Below are 14,233 nucleotides of genomic sequence, written 5' to 3'. Positions count from 1 at the left end.
GTGGATTGAATGACCAACTAACTCCCTGATTGGCCCAAAAGTTCCATAAAGAACCCTAGATAGGACTGAAAATGGAGAGCCTCTCTTAGGGTCCCTTGCTGCTGCAGAAGCTTTACTTTTCTTTCTTTTCCAACTAAGCAAACTTCAATACTGTATCCTCCTCACTTCATTGTCTATGAATTTCATTCTTCAAATTCCCCACACTACATTTGACTTGAAATGTATCACAAAGCCAGATGATCTATTATTTTTAAGCTTTTACTTCAAGAACAACCAGTACTTGTCGTGATGTAAAGATTTTGTGTATCACCTAGAGATGCACAATTATGAGCTAAATTCATTGATATCATTGGGACTTTGGGTGATATCCTTTACAGTATGGTATAGAGTATTTTATATGTTTGAACGTATGTATGTGTATTGTGTATTTGTTTTCTTTTTTCTAGAAAAACCACAAAACATTTCTTTTTGTAGGTTTGTCTTGTAAATCAAGACGAGACAGTAGATATTATTATGAAAAGAGACAGCAGCGAACAGACAAGGCAATTGGCCTTATAAAGCCAACCTTAGATTCTGTCTTGACCATGAAGCAGAAGTATTCAACATTTGCCTGTTGAAAAACTTATGTAGGCCCAACAAAGGAATGTAAACAGCAACAACCAGATGTGAAGCAGCAAAGGCAAGCTCTTCCATTCCAGCTTCAACTGTGGCTTATTCCTCTGTGTTCCTTTGCTAGACAAAATCTACACTAAAACTATTGGAGGATCTGACAAATTTTTCTCTCCAGTAATTCCTTTAACTGTTCACTACAGATTGTTTACATTCATGCTGGGTATTGAACCCATAGCATTGTGCATGCTAGGCAAGTGTTCTACCACTGAGCTACATCCCAGCCCTTGGTTTGTTGAAACAGGATCCCATTATGTAGTCCAGGCTAGTCTTGAACTTGACATCTTCCTGCCTCCATTTACCCAATGTTGCTGAAACAGAGGGGTTTTTTTGTTTTATTTTTTTTTTGGTTGGTCATGGGGATTGAACTCAGGGCCTAGGCACTGTCCCTGAGCTCAAGGCTAGTGCCCTATCACTTTGAGCCACAGTGCCACTTCCTGTTTTCTGGTGGTTAATTGAGATGAGTCTCACTGACTTTGCTGCCTGGGCTGACTTTGAACTGCTATCCTCAGGTCGCAGCCCTCCTGAATAGGTAAGATTACAGGCGTGAGGCCCTGGGGCCCAGCCAAAACTGAGTATTAACATTATACTTAAAATTCCTATCAATCAGCAAGGATAAGAACCACATGGTTATCTCAATAGATGCAGAAAAAGCATTCGACAAGATCCAACACCCCTTTATGTTGAAGGTTTTGGAAAAATTAGGAATCCATGGAACATTCCTCAATACAATAAAGGCTGTATATGACAAACCTACAGCCAGCATTATACTTAATGGTGAAAAACTAAAGCCATTTCCTCTTAACTCAGGAACAAGACAAGGATGTCCACTCTCTCCACTTCTCTTCAATCTAGTATTAGAATGCCTAGCTACAGCAATAAGACACGATGCAAACATAAAGCGAATCCAAATAGGGAAAGAAGAAATAAAACTCTCCCTCTTTGCAGATGACATGATCTTGTATTTAAAGAATCCCATAGACTCCACTCCCAAATTACTCAAGCTGATTCAAAACTTTGGCAAAGTAGCAGGTTATAAAATTAACCCCCAAAAATCAATGGCTTTTCTGTATGCCAACAATGAGAAAAGTGTGGCTGAAATTAGGAAAGCAACTCCATTTGTAATAGCCCCACAAAAAATAAAATACCTAGGAATTAACTAAAGAAGTGAAGGACCTCTATGATGAAAACTTTAAAATCTTGAAAAAGGAAATCAACACAGAACTTAAAAAATGGCAAAACCTCCCATGCCCCTGGATTGGCAAGATTAACATCGTGAAAATGGCAATACTTCCCAAGGCTATCTACAAATTCAACGCAATACCTATCAAAATTCCACCCTCATTCTTCAAGGAAATAGAAGAGGCAATCCAAAAATTCATATGGAACAATAAAAGATCCCGAATAGCAAAAACACTTCTCAACGGAAAGAACACTGCTGGAGGAATATCAATACCAAATTTCAAACTCTAGTATAAAGCCATAGTAATCAAAACAGCTTGGTATTGGCATAAGAACAGACCTCAGGACCAATGGAATAGAATTGAAAACCCAGAAATGAACCTACAGACCTATAGCCATCTAATCTTCGATAAGGAAGCTAAAACAATAGAATGGAAGAAAGACAGCCTCTTCAGTAAATGGTGCTGGCAAAATTGGTTAACTACATGTAGAAAACTAAAGCTAGATCCTTATATATCACCCTGCACCAGAATCAACTCCAAATGGATCAAAGACCTTGAACTCAAAGCAGACACTCTGAAAACATTACAGGATGGAATAGGAGAAACCCTAGGTCTCCTTGGCTCAGGCCGAAATTTTCTGAATAGAGACCCGGAAACACAACAAATCAAAGAAAGGTTGGACAAATGGGATTACATGAAGTTGCAGAGCTTCTGCGTGGCAAAGGACATAGCTAACAAGATCAATAGAAAGCCCATGGATTGGGAGAAGATCTTCACTAGCCATACAACGGACAAGGGTCTCATATCTAAAATATACTTGGAACTCAAAAAATTAAATCCCCAACAACAAATCCTCAAAGAAACAACTGCCCAATAAATAAGTGGGCTAAAGACTTAAAGAGAAACTTCTCTGAAGAAGAAAGAAGGATGGCCAATAGACACATGAAGAAATGCTCAACCTCCCTAGCCATAAAAGAAATGCAAATCAAAACAACATTGAGATACCACCTCACTCCAGTTAGAATGGCAAAAATCAAGAACTCTAACAACAACGGATGCTGGAGGGGATGTGGACAGAAGGGAACCTTACTGCATTGTTGGTGGGAGTGTAAAATTGTTCAACCACTTTGGAAAGCAGTATGGAGGTTCCTCAAAAGACTTCACATAGAGCTCCCCTATGACCCAGTAATCCCACTTTTGGGCATTTACCCAAATGTTTACAAACAAGACCACACTAAAGCTACCAGCACAACAATGTTTATTGCAGCATTATTTACCATAGGTAAGATATGGAACCAACCCAGATGCCCCTCAGTACATGAATGGATCAAGAAAATGTGGTATATACACAATGGAATTCTATGCCTCCATCAGAAAGAATGACATTGCCCCATTTGTTAGGAAATGGAAAGGCTTGGAAAAAATTATATCAAGTGAAGTAAGCCAAGCCCAAAGAAACATAGGTCCCATGGTTTCCCTTATTTGCAATATCTAGTATATATATGAGTCAAGCAGAAAAGGTCAAACAATGTGATGTTAGGAAAATGAACCCTTAGATATGTATTTTAATGTTTTTTTCTTTCATGCATTTGTTTCTAATGCATTTATAAGATTATTTCTTTGTTGCTTTGTATGTCCCTCCCCCACAGTATAACCACTGCTTTCACTATATTTGATGTCGTTATAATTTGTGAAGGAGATTGGGAAAAACAAGTCTTTTAAGGATACAGGTGGACCTGTACAAGTTGTCATGTCGAAAACGAACTTTACAACTTTGGTGCGGGGGGCGGGGGGAGGCTGGGAAGGGATGTGAAGGGTAAACAAAGGAGGATGCTGCAATGCTTGATAAGAAATGTACTCATTATCTTGCCCATGTAATTGTAACCCCTCTATACAGTATTTCACAAAAAAATAAAAATAAAAAAATTCCTATCAATCAAAATGTAATGGTAGCTTTCATTGTAACATTTCATAAAATGTATTCCTTCCTTCACCATACTTTCTCAAATTAATTTTCATCAAAAAATGGGCAACTAAAAAGGGATTGGTGTGTGTACATGGAGGATCTAGACAGTCATGTCCAACTAACTGCTTGTGGCAGTAATATTTTGCACTTTGCTAATATGTTTTCTGTAGCACATGTGTTAAATAAAGGTTATTTTTTAAAAATGGGTAACTACCTGACAACTAGATCCACAGTGATAATGCTGTATATAAAATGACTTAACTAAAACAGTTCCACAGTAACATGGTCAGAGTTCACTCAGAAGTGAAAAATGACACTTCCAATGCCATCTTCTGGGAGAAAAGACGTATTCAAAGGAAGAGAATTCAGACAGGGACCACTTGTATAAGCAGGTTATCAGTGGCTAGTATATTCATATTTGGAGGCCTAGAGGCAAAAATATTCAGTGATTAAGGGGCCTACAGTACCTTATGGCTTTTTTCCCAAATATCAGATATAAGAGAAAGCCTATTTTAAACTTCTTACAGGTATTTTCAATAGTTTCTGAATTATCTGTAGGAAGCTCTGATTCAGTTGTATAAAGTTTGATATGTGTCTACCATTAGATCCAGATCATATTTTCTACCAAAATTTATGTTAAGCAAAGCCAAGTACTTGACCTTTGGTCTGTGAAAGTATTCCTTAAGTATGCTTTGAGCTTGGCGGTGGTGGCTCGTGTCTATAATCCTACCTACTCAGGAGGCTGAGATCTGAGGATCGCAGTTTGAAGCCAGTCTGGGCAGGAAATCCAAGAGACTCTTATTTCCAATTAGCCACCAGAAAACCAGAAGTGGCTCTGTGGCTCAAGTGGTAGAGTACTCACTTTGAGCTGAAGAGCTCAGGGACAGTGCCCAGGCCCAGAGTTCAAGCCCTACAATTGACAAAAAAAAAAAAAAAAAAAAGTATGCTTTGAGATGCTTTTGTCCATTTTCATAGCACTCGCTTTCACCCTTCATCAAAGGAAGCAGACACAGGACCTTCAGCAAAGCATATGTGTTTTATACATGGTAGATGGAAGCTCTATACCTTTCCCTCTGTGTTTCCACTTCATTCTCTAATGATGATATTCAGTTGAAAAAGAGTCGGGGTTGGGCAAGTCACTTCTGTACATGTCAGCATGGTATTTCTCTGATGTATTGAATTTGAGCTGGCCCATGACTGAGGGAACCAGAGATAAACACCTATGTGCTTTGAGGTATCCTTAAGTTCCTAAGTAATATGCTCCACTGTTGGAATACTGTTTCTTTATAGTAACTCTTAGAGGTTAGCTGAGGTTCCACATTACCTTGCTGGGCCTACTATGGAAATTTCCAGGGAGTTTCATTTGAATAGCAAGTTTAGTTGCCAAATTTGTGGCTTTCCCAAGCCAAAACTCATGATAAACTTCAACATTTTCCATCACTTCATTCGATGAATGCAGCACTGCAGTGAAGCTACTGGCTGCAAAACAGACATCAGAAGTTTGTCCCAGGACATTTTTTCCAAAGGCTCTTGTAAAAAGAAAAAGATATTTTAGGGCTGGGAATGTGTTTTAGTGGTAGAGTGTTTGCCTAGCATGCATGAGACTCTGGGTTCGATTCCTCAGTACCACATAAACAGAAAAAGCTGAAAGTGAAGCTGTGGTAGAGTGCTAGTCTTGAGCAAAAGAAGCTTAGGGACAGTGCTCAGGCCCTGAAGTCAAGCCCCAGGACTGGCAAGAGAAAGCTATTTTAAAGATTAATAATGGTAACGGTGAAATCAAATTCTGTCCCTGCACTGAAGAGAACAAATGCTCAGCCAGCTATACAGTTGTTCCATCTAGTATTTGTGTCGCTATTTATACCATCCAAACATAAAACAAATGCTTGCAGGAGGTCCACTAAAATTTCAAAAGCATCATGCCTGCCTGTCTACTGAGTGGACATTAACTGAACGGTTAATTTCCTTCAGTTCTTTGTCCTGTTCATCACTGTTCTGAAAAAGAACAGAAATTACATTGTCAAGTTCTAAAAGCAGTTGTAGTGATTGATGGACAAAAGAACAAACTTTCTCAACTGTTTCTAATGCAATGACTACCCCCATCATGGGGACTAACTTTGCCAACCACAGGTCTAAGACACAGGAAGAGCAGCATATGTAGATAGCCTGAGGATAGTTCTCTAAAAGTCTAGAAGCAACAATTTTCATTTTGGAAGAAAATCCAGTAGACGAAATGTAAGCCTCGCCACAATACTCCATATTTAGCCCCCACTTCTCAGTTATCGTAGTGTGAAATTTCACCACCAGAATTTCTACATTGGCTTCATAAGGCAGAAAATCCGCAAATTCCTCTCTTAGGTTATGTAATTCATCAGCAAAACTCAACGACAGGGCTGGGAATGTGGCTCAGTGGTAGAGTGCTTGTGTAGCATGCATGAAGCCCTGGGTTCGATTCCTCAGTACCACATAAACAGAAAAGATGGAAAGTGGCACTATGGCTCAAGTGGTAGAGGGCTATAGCCTTGAGCAAAAGAAGCTCAGGGAGTCCGACACTGGTGGCTGGTGCCTATAATACTAGCTACTCAGGAGGCTGAGATCTGAGGATTGCACTTCAAAGCCAGCTGGGGTAGGAACATTGGTGAGACACTTATCTCCAATTTACCACTCAGAAAACCAGAAGTGGTGCTGTGGCTCAAGTGGTAGAGTGCTAGCCTTGAGCAAAAGAGCTCAGGGACAGTGCCCAGCCCTTCAAGCCCCATGACTGGCAAAACAAAGAAAAAAACTTCAACACCCAATACCTATAGCTACTCTTCTGCTATGTCCACATCATCAGTGATAATGGAAAAGAAGTGGGAGACTGACTTCCCTGAAGGTTTCTTCCTGAATGCAGTTCTTACAGATCTCTAACATCTGTTTCTGCTGTCTTTTAGAGCAGAAAAATGTGGTCTCCAACTGTGGTCTCCAAGTGCTTTCTTAGAATCTCATCAGAATTGATTCGACACTCCAAGCAGTGCCTGAAAATTATCAGGTGTAGGGGCTGGGAAGGTGGCTCAGTGGTAGAGCTCTTGCCTTGCATGCATGAGGCCCTGGGTTCGATTCCTCAGCACCACATAAGCAAAAAGAAAAAAAGTCAAAAGTGGCGCTGTGGCTCAAGTGGTAGAGCGCTAGCCTTGAGCTAAAGAGCTGAGGGACAGTGCCCAGGCCCAGAGTTCAGGCCCCAGGACCGGACCCCCCCAAAAAAAATTATCAGGAGTAAAGAGATCATTTAGGATTTCATCAGCATTATGCCCATCCAAAGGAATGTTTTGTTTTCCTCAGAAGGACCAAATTTCAAATAGAGACTTTAGGTATTCTTTTTCTTTCTCTTCAAGGGTTAAAGGTCATGTCTTCATCCTGCTGGCCACCCTCCTCTACACTGGAATTCTGAGCACTGCTGTTGTTTCTTTGTGGTTTTTGTTCCTGTTCAGAAGTTTTTCATCTTTTTTTTTTTCTATTTCAGTGTCCTTATTTCATCTTCACTGAATACTTCATTTTCTACATCTGCTATGTGGATTGTTCAAATGACTGGTAAGATCAAATACTGTTGGTATTGCATTATCTAGAAGAAAACTGCCCAGTAAGGACTCTCTCAATGACTTCACAAGTATCGGCTTCAATTAATTTCGAGAAATACAATAACCTAATCATTCTTTAGTTTTCTGACCCCTCTGCAAAAATGATAGTTCTACGATCCTGGAGGTCTCAAAGTATTTGTCACATAGTCCATATGTTTCTTTCAGTTGATCAGGTGTTTTATCTTCTAAGTCTGACATCTGGCCGGGTCCAGCGGGAATCTGAAGACCAAGTTGGACTGCGCACTCTTCTGCGTGCAGTTGGGGTCCGCACAGTAGTTCAGGATGACCATCCTCCTGTCCGCCAGCTGTCCGCTCTGGCCGCTTCTTTAGGGTCCAGGAGGAGAGGTAGGCGGGCGGGCTTACTGGGTGGGGCCGGCCACACACTCGGGGAGGAGCAGCGCGCGGACAGCCATGTGGGGCAGGATGGAACGGTCCTGGCTAGGCTGGGGACCGGCAGGAGGGGCGGGGCGTCGCGCGCGCTGGGAGGGGAAGGAGGGACGATGCGTGGCCCGCCCAATGGGGCGGCCCTCCCGGAGCTTGCGGCTGGCCTGGCTCCCTACCCCCGCCCCATTGGCTTATCACCAGCTGTACTGAGCTGCTGTACTAGTCAGGAGCTTATAATAAAAATCATTTCTATGAAGAAAATTTCAGTGTACCCCCAACCATAGGAATGAGTTTCTAATGTTTTGAGATTTAAAAATACACTACCCCTTCCCAAGGTTATGTTTTGACTTCTGTAAGCCAAGGATATGTTTTGACTTTTTGTAATAATGTCAATAGCATTGATAGGATCGATCATGCTGACCAAGTCAAGATTATGTTTTGCCTATGCTCTTGTGACTCAGGCTATGTTTTGCTTCTGTAACCTTGCTTGCTTGCTTTGGTAAACATCACCTACATGAAACCCCTTTCTATAAAAATCCTCCATGAAAAGCGAATGGGGCTGTTCTCCAGTTCTGCGATCTGGGGACAGATACCACGTGGCTTCCAGCCAGTTTGACTGAGTGCTGGTGACTCCTTTCACTGATTGTGGGTTCAAGTCCCACTGGTCCTAGGAAGATGGAATAGTACAGTTTGCCTAGTAGATATGAAGCCCTGGGTTTGATTCCTTAGTATCACATAAACAGGAAAAGCCGGAAGTGGCACTGTGGCTCAAGTGGTAGAGTGCTAGCTTTGAGCAAAAGAAGTTCAGGAACAGTGCCCAACTCTTGAGTTCAAGCCCCAGGACTGGCAAAAAATAAACAAATAGGGCTAGGAAGGTGGCTCAGTGGTAGAGGGCTTGCCTTGCATACCTGAGGCCCTGGGTTCGATTCCTCAGCACCACATAAGCAAAAAGAAAAAAGCCAGAAGTGGTGCTGTGGCTCAAGTGGTAGAGTGCTAGCCTTGAGCTGACGGACAGCGCCCAGGCCCAGAGTTCAGGTCCCACAACTGGACCCAAAAATCAAAAGATAAAAAAAAATAAAATAAAATGAAATATTTTCTAAATAATGAAAAACAATTCCATGCCTACCTTGTACAACCATACTGGCCTTATAGCCTGAGCTTGTTCTGTAGGCTACTGGTTTGGAGATCAATTTGTCATCATAGTATGAAGTACTTTGTTAGGGATCAGTTCAATTAGAAAAGCTGAACGTGGGTTGATGCTGCTGACTCACACCTGTAATCCTAGATACTCAGAAGACTGAGATCTGAGGATCAAGGTTCAAAGCCAGCCCCAGCAGGAAAATCCCCAATGCTCTTATCTCCAATTAACCACCAGAAAATTGAAAGTGGTCCCGTGGCTCAAAGTGGTAGAGCACTAGCCTTGAGCAAAAGAGCTCAGGGACAGTGCCTAGGCCCTGAGTTCAAGCCCCATGACTAACAAAAATAAAAAAGTAGAGCTGTGTAAGTGATGTTTCTTTGAGTCATACCCCAGAGCCCTTTTTGCTTTTTGTAGTTTGTTTAAAAGAGTGAAAAGGCAAATATTGTTACTAATCTTCTCAGTGACTATAATTGTTGTATGTAATCAAGCTTTCATTTTATAATAAATGATATACCTTTATGATTACCAGTCCTTCATGAAGTTCTGAGTGAAATGCTTCTTCCCTGTGTTCTAGTAACTAGATAATGGGAATAGGGGACTCTGTCTAATGGTTGTAGGTAACATTCTAGTGTCCAGAATGGCCAAAAACAAGTAGTTTCTCTTGCTAAATGCTACCCATTTAAAAAAAAAGTGACTGGGCAAAAATTTGAGATTCTCTGAACAAAAAAAAAACAAAATAAAACCTAAAGCAGAAAGGTTTTGAATGTGGTTCAAGTGGTAGCATGTTTGTCCAACAAGCATAAGGCCCTGAGTTCAAACCCAGTATTACAAAGAAAAAGATGTCTGATACAATATCCACTTCGTTAACGTGATTTATTATCACTTTTATTTTTGTTCTAAATCTTTTAAAAAAATCAACAAGCAGATAAAAGCTTCCCTCCAGACCAGAGCACTGCTGGGTGTGAGGCTGGGCTCAGAAGCACTACACTGGATCCCAGCTCAGCTAGCTCTGTACTAACGTTCACATTTTATATGTGTCATTCACATGAGACTTCTGACCTAGAGAAAAGATATATAGTCACTACTGAATAACCAGAGAGTAAACAAAAGCCACTCAGAAAAAAAGCTCATCTAAAAATCTGTTCTGTATATTCTTTTTTTGGGGGGGGGGGGTCCAGTCATGGGGCCTGAACTCTGGGCCTGGGCACTGTCCCTCAGCTCTTCAGCTCAAGGCTAGCGCTCTACCACTTGAGCCACAGTACTTTTTTTCTTTTTTTTTCCGACTTTTTTCTTTTTGCTTATATGGTGCTGAGGAATCAAACCCAGGGCCTCAGGCATGCAAGGCAAGCGCTCTACCACTGAGCCACCTTTCCAGCCCTGTTCTGTATTTTCTTAAATGGGTTCTTTTTTGGTCAGTTGTAGGGCTTGAACTCAGGGCCTGGGCACTATCCTTGAGCTCTTTTGCTCAAGGCTAGCACTCTACCACTTTGAGCCACAGTATCACTTCTGGTTTTCTGGTGGTTAATTGAAGCTAAGAGTCTCACAGACTCTCTGCCAGGGCTGGCATTGAACCATGATCCTCAGATCTCAGCCTCCTGAATAGTTAGGATTATAGGCATGAGCCACCAGTTTTGGTGCTGCTCCTGGGGCTTGAACTCAGGGCCTGGGTGCTGTCCCTGAACTTTTTTGCTCAATGCTAGTGCTCTACCACTTGAGTCACAGCTCCACTACTGGCTTCTTCCTTCTTGTTTGGTAAATAAAACCAAGATATCCAAGCAAAAGTGACTGTGGTTTATAAGACTCAATTGTGCACCTGGGGATAATTTTTGGGTTTTTTTGTGCCAATCCTTAGGCTTGAACTCAGGGGCGGGGCACTGTCCCTGAGCTTCTTTTGCTCAAGGCTAGCACTCTATCACTTGAGCCACAGCACCACTGCCAGCTTATTCTGTTTATGTGGTCCTTAGGAATTGAACCCAGGGCTTCATGCATGCCAGGCAAGCACGCTACCACTAAGCCATATTCCCAGCCCACCCCCCACACACACACACCTTTTTTTGTCAGTCATGGGGCTTGAACTCTGGGCCTGGGCACTGTCCCTGAGCTCTTCAGCTTAAGACTAGTGCTCTACCACTTAAGCCACAGCACCACTCCCCCCCCCCCCCCCCGATAATTTTCTCTAGATTATCTACACATGGGTGTATGTTTGCATTCAGTAGATTTTCCTAGCCCATTTGGTTGCTTGTATTTTGCTAGTTGAAACATGTGTTACCTTTTCAGAGGTAGGTCTGAGGAGCAATAATTGAGCCGAACCAAACTGGCCAAGAAAGTTTAATATGTCTAGTCCTTTCTGATTTTTCTTTTAAAAGAAGTGGTTTTCAATGACATGTAAAATAAGAGAGTTGCACTCATTGAGTCTCATGTCTGGGTTTTTTCTAAGGTCTCTAGGATAGTGGGTAGGGCTTTTCTGTAGCACCTGATGGTCATAGATCCCAGGCTACAGTTCACCAAAGGGTTCAACTAGACACTTGTCTTTAGTGGATCCTATAAAGAAAAATGTTATCTAAGTGTCCTCCTCCTCTGGCCTATACTGCTCACTCAATTTAAGCAATATCAATGTGTATTTTTTTGAGATACGGTCTTATTACATTGTGCAGGCTAGACTAACTTTGTGATCTTTCTGACTCAGCCTCCTAAGTGCCTGAGATTACTGGCATATACCACTAAATCCAGATGTGAACTTTTTTCAAACAGAAGGGTCAGTTTAACTATGACTTTGTTCTAATAATAGAGTCCTAAGAGGCTGAGTGGGTGGCTCATTGTAAGTACAAGGCCCTGGATTCAATCTCCAGTACTAAAAAAATAAAAACTATATCTCGAATTTTAGATAGAGTGTTCCTTCAAAAACCAAGGACACAACTTTCTGACTTACCTTGATGTAGAAATGTAGTCAATTTGTGGCCACTGGAATTTGGTGGAAGCAGTATGCAAAATTTGGAGAGAGCTGTTTAAAGAATTTGATAGGGAGCTTTTTATTTTTCCTTTTTTTTTTTTTTAACTTTCCTTCCATTCTCTTTTCTACCTGGACCTGATTTCTTCTTGGTCATTCTGCCAGCCTAAAATTTGCTTTCAAATCAATGCAAATGTAATCTGTTTTAGAGATAAGGAAGAAGGAAAATGTATTGATTTTTCTGTTTGTTTGATGTTTAGGCCTACCTAAGAAAATTAAGATGAATATCTGTTTCAGAAGAGAATGGATACTATTCTGTGTCTTCCTCTTTCTACCCCATCCTGCACATATTCACCACAAATCTTATTACTACCACTATCACACAAGACAAAGAATCAATTTTGCAAGCATTTCTGTGGCGAGTGATGAAGGGAATAAAGGCTATTCCATGTGTGACTTCTGGGAGTACCTATGTGATCCAACGTACTGGATGTACTAAGCCATGCAATACATATGCTGTGCATAGGGATGTTTTCCATATTGTAATGAGTGTGTAATAAGTGTGATTCTTTTTTCAAGTCCAAATTACTATCAGCATGGGAGGCAGGAAAGGAGGAAACACATCTGTTTGCATATTCACCGAACACTCTGGAGAATAAGCGCTAACAAACAAAACCTACAGGGCAAAAAAACACAGTCACTAAAGTATAAGGAAAACGTATCGGGGATGATTTTTATTAGCTGAAGGAATAATGAGTTGAGCTATGTGCATATGATTAGATAAAATGATGTTTATCAAAACGAGAGTCTGTTTTTATTTCACTTTTTGTGTGTTTTTTGTTTTGTTTTGTTTTTCTCCTTTTGTCCCTGTTTCTGACTTCTGTACTTCTTGTCTTGTGTGTAAGTTTATCTGTTTTGGGGAGAGGAAGGGGAAGTACAAAAATAGTGGGACAAAGGGTGAACTAATTCAGCAGTGATACTCACTAGACACTACATTGAAAATGGACTATACAACTTGTGGGGGAGGGGAAGAACTGGGAGAAAATGAGGGAAGAGGTGACACTGTTCAAAAAGAAATGTACTCACTGCCTGACTTATGTAACTGTAACCTCTCTGTGTATCTACTTTACAATAAAAATAAATTTTAGAGAAGAAAAAGAGTTGAAGGCCTCTGAAGGCCAAAAGATTTCAAAAAGAGACTTATAGCAATGTTATAGCGGACCTGGGAGACACAGGAAGAGTAGATCTTGGGTTCCTGGAGGTCACAGGCAGGGGACTTGGGAGTGATAAGAGATCAAACCCTATCAAGTTGTATATTCCATTGGAAGCTAGTATATGGGCAAAAGGGAATTGGCTGGGTACTCACTTCAGCACTTCTACTTTGCTATTCTTTTTGTTTACTTATGTTTTTGTGCCCATCCTGGGGCTTGAACTCAAGGTCTTGGTACTGTCTCTGAGCTTTTTTTTTTTTTTTTTTTTTTTGCTCAGGACTAGGGGTCTACCACTTGAACCATAGCTCCCCATTTTTTAGTAATTAATTGGAGATAAGAGTCTTATGGAATTTCTTGCCTGGTCTGGCTTTGCATCTCGATCCTCAGATCTCAGCCTCCTAAGTAACTAGGATTATAGGCCTAAGCCATCATCAGCGCTCAGCTATTTTCCTAGTCTTAGGACCACATAGGTAGAGTGAAATGCTATCATTTTATGTTGCATCAGCATCATTCACCATTTTGAACTTAAGTTGGACTTGCTCATACTGAAATCAGGGCTTTCACCAAGAAGTAATTTCCAGTTTTCCACCTCAGCCAATTCCTCAAGTCAGTTGACCCAGATATCTGCCTTAAATAACCACCTCCTGGTAACCATGCCCCTATGAGACAGCTGGAGGCAACCTGCTTGACTCATCACACTGAGTGCCTCCTCACGGGAACTTTGCAGGTACGCCACACTTGCCACCTCTCCGCCACTGCAGGCCCAGATCCACACAATAGAGTTCATTATAGGAAAACTGCTTGGTTTAAGAGTAATGCCCTGCAATTCTTGATAAGAAATGTACTTGTTATCTTGCCCATGTAATTGTAATTCCTCTGTATGGTATTCTCACAATTTAAAAAAAAAGAGTAATGCCCTGGATCCCAATAAAGACTATGGTCTCTAGGTTTCCTGTCTTCCCATTCTCTCTTGCCCCTCTTGACCACACACTGTTGCGTTATAAGCTGTGTGCCTTACCTAGGTGCACATCTGTGTCTGACTTCCTTCCAAAAAGTCTTCCTTCCAGCTAAGGCTTTCCTAGAGAGTGGCTAACTTGTTATGAATAAAAAGGATAGAGTTTGG

The 14,233-nt window shown here is 41.2% G+C and overlaps 1 pseudogene; it reads right to left on the bottom strand.

Moving 5' to 3' along the window:
- Positions 1–4,184: 4,184 nt before the first annotated feature.
- LOC138839909 (52 kDa repressor of the inhibitor of the protein kinase-like) lies at positions 4,185–7,720 on the bottom strand (annotated as a pseudogene).
- Between the last annotated feature and the right edge of the window lie 6,513 nt (positions 7,721–14,233).

Source organism: Dipodomys merriami, unplaced genomic scaffold (genome assembly GCF_024711535.1).
Source record: "Dipodomys merriami isolate MVZ:Mamm:240054 unplaced genomic scaffold, mDipMer1.0.p SCAF_3, whole genome shotgun sequence".
NCBI lineage: Eukaryota > Metazoa > Chordata > Mammalia > Rodentia > Heteromyidae > Dipodomys > Dipodomys merriami.
Note: the sequence above shows the minus strand (reverse complement) of the source record. Positions and strands in the feature narration are given on the sequence as shown.